We start from the raw sequence: 5241 nt of genomic DNA, 5'->3' as shown, positions 1-5241 counted from the left end.
CTCTCCACTTTCTATAGTCTTCCTCAATCTCTTTCTTCAGAAGTGTATAGTTTTCCTTGTAGAGGTCTTTCACATCTTTTGTTAGGTTTACACCTAGATATTTGATTTTTTTTGAGGCTATTGTAAATGGAATTGTTTTCATATATTCTTTTTCCGTTTGCTCATTGTTAGTGTATAGAAATGCTAATGATTTTTCTATGTTGATTTTATATCCTGCTACCTTGCTATAGCTATTGATGATGTCTAGAAGCTTCTGAGTAGAGTTTTTTGGGTCTTTAAGGTATAGGATCATGTCGTCTGCAAATAGGGATATTTTGACAGTTTCTTTACCTATTTGTATTCCTTTTATTCCTTCTTCTTGCCTAATTGCTCTGGCTAGGAATTCCAGTACTATGTTGAATAGGAGTGGAGATAGTAGTGCGCATCCTTGTCTGGTTCCTGATTTTAGAGGGAATGGTTTTAATTTTTCTCCATTAAGTATAATGCTGGCTGTAGGTTTGTCATATATAGCTTTTATAATGTTGAGGAACTTTCCTTCTATTCCTAGTTTTCTTAGAGCTTTTATCATGAAATGATGTTGGATCTTATCAAAGGCTTTTTCTGCATCTATTGAGATGATCAAGTGGTTTTTGTCTTTGCTTCTGTTAATGTGGTTTATTACGTTTATTGATTTTCATATGTTGAACCACCCCTGCATCCCTGGGATGAAGCCTACTTGGTCGTGGTGAATAATCTTTTTGATGTGTTGCTGAATTTGGTTTGCCATTATTTTGTTGAGGATTTTTGCATCAATGTTCATTAAGGAGATTGGCCTATAGCTCTCCTTTTTGGAAGTGTCTTTGCCTGGTTTTGGGATAAGTGTAATACTGGCTTCATAAAATGTGTTTGGCAGTTTTCCTTCCCTTTCTATTTCGTGGAACAGTTTAAGGAGGGTTGGTATCAGTTCTTCTTTAAAGGTCTGATACAATTCAGCAGAGAATCCATCAGGTCCTGGACTTTTCTTTTTGGGGAGACTCTTGATTGCTGCTTCAATTTCATTTTGTGTTATAGGGCTATTCAGGTGATTAATTTCCTCTTGGTTCAGTTTTGGATGATCATATGTATCTAGAAATCTGTCCATTTCTTTAAGATTTTCAAATTTATTTGAATATAGGTTCTCAAAGCAGTCTCTGATGATTTCCTGGACTTCCATGGTGTTTGTTGTTATCTCCCCTTTTGCATTCCTAATTCTACTAATTTGGGTTTTTTCTCTCCTCATTTTAGTCAGGTTTGCCAGGGGTCTATCAATATTGTTTATTTTTTCAAAGAACCAACTTTTTGTTTCATTAATTCTTGGTATGGTTTTTTTGGTTTCTATTTCATTGATTTCAGCTCTTATTTTTATTATTTCTCTCCTTCTATTTGTTTTGGGATTTGCTTGTTCTTGTTTTTCTAGGAGTTTGAGATGTATCATTAGGTCATTGATTTGGGATCTTTCAATCTTTTTAATATATGCACTCATGGCTATAAACTTTCCTCTCAAGACTGCCTTAGCTGTGTCCCATAGGTTCCGGTAGGTTGTGTTTTCATTTTCATTGACTTCCAGGAACTTTTTAATTTCCTCTTTTATTGCATGGATGATCCACTCTTCATTAAGTAATGAGTTATTTAGTTTCCAGCTGTTTGCATGTTTTTTGTCTTTACTTTTGTTGTTCAGTTCTACTTTTACTGCATTGTGGTCAGATAGTATGCACGGTATTATTTCTATTTTCTTATATTTGCTGAGGCTTGCTTTGTGCCCTAGGATATGATCTATTTTGGAGAAGGTTCCATGGGCTGCTGAGAAGAATGTATATTGTGTAGAGGTTGGATGAAATGTTCTGTAGACATCTACTAGGTCCACTTGATCTATTGCATATTTTAGATCTTGTTTGGTCTTTTGATGGAGTCAGTGAGTTCTTGCATTTTCTTTTCACATGTCTTGAGTTGTTTAATTAATAGTTCTTCGGTTTTTCCTTTAATTACCATTTCATCTTCAAGTTCTGAGATTCTGTCTTCTGTTTGTTCTATTCTGCTGGATTGGCCTTCCATTTTGTTTTGCAGTTCTGTTTCGTTCTTTTTTCTGTGGTTTTCCATATCCTGGCAGTTTTCTTCTTTATTGTTGTCTATTTTTGTCCTGAGTTCACTTATCCATTTATTCATTGTGTTCTCTCTTTCACTTTGGTGTTTATACAGTGCTTCTATGGTTTCCTTTATTTCTTCTTTTGCTTTTTCAAATTTTCTATTTTTATTGTCTTGGAATTTCTTGAGTGTCTCCTGTACATTTTGGTTGACCCTATCCAGTATCATCTCTATAAAATTCTCATTGAGTTCTTGTAGTATGTCTTCTTTTAATTTATCCTTGTGGGCTTTATTGGGTCCTTTGGCATAGTTTATCTTCATTTTGTTGGAGTCTGGATCTGAGTTTCTGTTCTCTTCATTCCCCTCTGGTTCCTGTACTAATTTTTTGCTGTGGGGAAACTGGTTTCCCTGTTTTTTCTGTCTTCCGTCATTGTCGTTGGTGTTGTTACTGTCCCTGTACTGTGTGTAATTAAGTATTTTCTAGCTTGTAATAATAACAATGGTAATATTTAGAATGGAAGAGTGAGCTGAGATGGAAAGCAAGAAGTTAAAGAAAAGGGGAAAACAAATATACAGACAAGAGGGAGAAAGCAGAACAAGGTATCAGACAAGAGAGTTTCAAAGGTATAAACAGGGAGTGTTAGTGTACTAATCGACAGTAAGCTGAACAGACATTAGAGAGACAGAGAGAGGATTGAAAATCAAAGATAAAAAAAAAATAAGTAAATGAAAGTAATATCTATATATAAAAATGAATTAAAATAAAATGGAAAATAGAAAATTTAAAAAAAAAAAAAAACTTCCAAGTTTATATGCAATGCAGTTTCAGTCTTAATAATTTGGGTGTCTGTCTCAATCTCCAGTCCTGGAGTTGGTGCCTCAGATGTTGTTCTGTAGTTGTCTCATCAAAGGGTATGCATAAAGTAGAACAAAACTACACACTCACACACACACACACACACAAAAAAAAAAAAAAGCCCCACCAAGTGTCCCCAGTTCAAATGCAATACAGTTTCAGTAAGTTTTTCGGCTTGCAGGTGTAATTCAGTTGTTCTCTCATCAAAGGTAGGGAGAAAAAGAAAAAAAAAGCATCTGGAGACAGTTCTGAGAGTGGTATCTGCAACTGTGGCTTGCCTGCCTGCTGCTCTCAGCCTGTAGCTGGCGGCATTATTTATGCAGATCTCTGGGGTGAGCTAGCACTCACCTGGTCCCACAGGCTTTGTTTGCTCAGAGTTCTCCTGTGCGGGAGCCTCTGCTACAGGCTTTCCCCTTTCCAAGCACTGGGAAAGGTGACACTGCCCCTCGTTGTCAGGCCTGCATGTTTATTTACAGTTCATGTGGGAGCCCCTCTCCTCTGAAGTTTTCCTCCCACTGCCACTTTCAGCAGCTTTCCTGCTCCTGCTTACTGGGCGGTGCTGCTGCTCCTGCCGGCTGCCATGTTTGTTTACAGTTCACGTGGGAAGTGGGTCTTTCCTCCTCTCACAAGCTTCCCCGCTCCTGGTTGCTGGGCCCGCGCCCCGCTCCCGCCAGAGCCTCTCCGGCCCGCCCGGCTTGTTTATTTACAGTCCCGGGAAGGATTCCCTTCCCCCAATCTTCAGCGCTCAGGGCGCCCCACCCTCTTTCCAGCGTGTCTTAACTGTTCTTATTGCTTATTACTCAGTTTCTCTTTTTTTTTTTCCCAGGTGGAGGTCAGTCTGTCCAGGGGGCTATGCTGCTCTGGCCCAGGCTTGTCTGTGGGGCTACCGCAGTACCGTGAAGCTCACCTGGTCCGCGTCTTCCCAAACCATATGGGTGCCAGCCACTGGCGGCCCCAGGGGCCCTCCTCGTTTCTCCGTTTAACGTGAAGTGGAGATTCTCTGCACCGGCTGGAGATGTGGAGGGGTCAAAGTTATGCCTTTTCTCGGTGATTATGCCTGCAAAGTGTGTCTCCAGCGTCTCTCCAAGATTTCACTATAGGAGGGTCACTTTCTGCTTCCTACCTCTAGCCACCATCTTGGAATCTCCGTCTGCTACAAACTTTCTTTTACTCTACCAATATCCTTCTTTTAAAAAAATGTATATTGAATTCCCTTGTTCATATTACAATTTGGAAAAAAATCAACTACTCAATATGACTTGAAGAAGAATCCCTCTAGCCAGACATTTTTAGGAGTTGCTACCCAAACATGGGTTCTGCACAACGATGGTTGCCCAACACTATACTGAGCATTCTGCCACAAAGCCCAGTGGAGTGAAAGCACAGTGTAATATTCCAGACTTGTACTAAAAGTACAGTTAAGAATGAACAGTTAATCAAAAGATTACATCAAGCTATATTTTAACCCATAGATAAAACCTAGTCAATTAGTCATTTTTCTATAATTCAAAAGAGGTTAGGCCTGGTGGGTCAAGCCTATAATTCAAACTACTTGAGATGGGGAGCTATGGAAGATCATGGTTCAAGGACAACCCCAGCAAAAATGTAGTATGTTTGTTGATTTTTGTGAAGGTTGTGCCTTATAAAGTATTTGAGTTACTGACGAAAAAGAGGCAGCAGAGCTCCAATGAATAGATTGAAAAACATGTAAAAAAATGTAACTATATCCTCCTCTTACAGATTGTTATTTCTGCAACTGTCTTAGTTCTGAAAGGTTACAAACATACTTTCAACACACACTCAACTAAATTGCAGGATTTACCACATACCTGTCAATATTAACACTGAATATCAAAGAACTCAACTCCCCCATCAAAAGACACCTGTGGTAAACTGGATTAAAAAGGAAGATCTGACAGTCTGTTGTTTACAAATGAAAGGCTGGAAGATTTAACAAGCTAATGGCCCCTGAAAACAGACAGGAGTAGCAATATTTATGTCAGAAAAAGTAGACTTCAAACTTACATTGTTCAAATGAGACAAAGAAGATCACTTCATACTAATAAAAGGAGCAACATATTAAAAGGAAATAAAAATTATCAATTTATATGTACCCAATGTTAGTGTACTCAACTTCATCAAACATACACTAAAGTACTTAAAAGCACATATAGACTCCAACACGTGGTAGTGAGAGACTTTAGTAAACCTCTATCACCAATATATAGGTCATCCAGACAAAAAATCAACAAAGAAATCCTAGACCTAAATGACATCACAGATCA

The sequence above is a fragment of the Castor canadensis genome, chromosome 6 (genome assembly GCF_047511655.1).
Source record: "Castor canadensis chromosome 6, mCasCan1.hap1v2, whole genome shotgun sequence".
In the NCBI taxonomy this organism is placed as follows: Eukaryota; Metazoa; Chordata; class Mammalia; order Rodentia; family Castoridae; genus Castor; species Castor canadensis.
The sequence above is the reverse complement of the archived record's forward strand: the minus strand, read 5'-3'. Positions refer to the sequence as shown.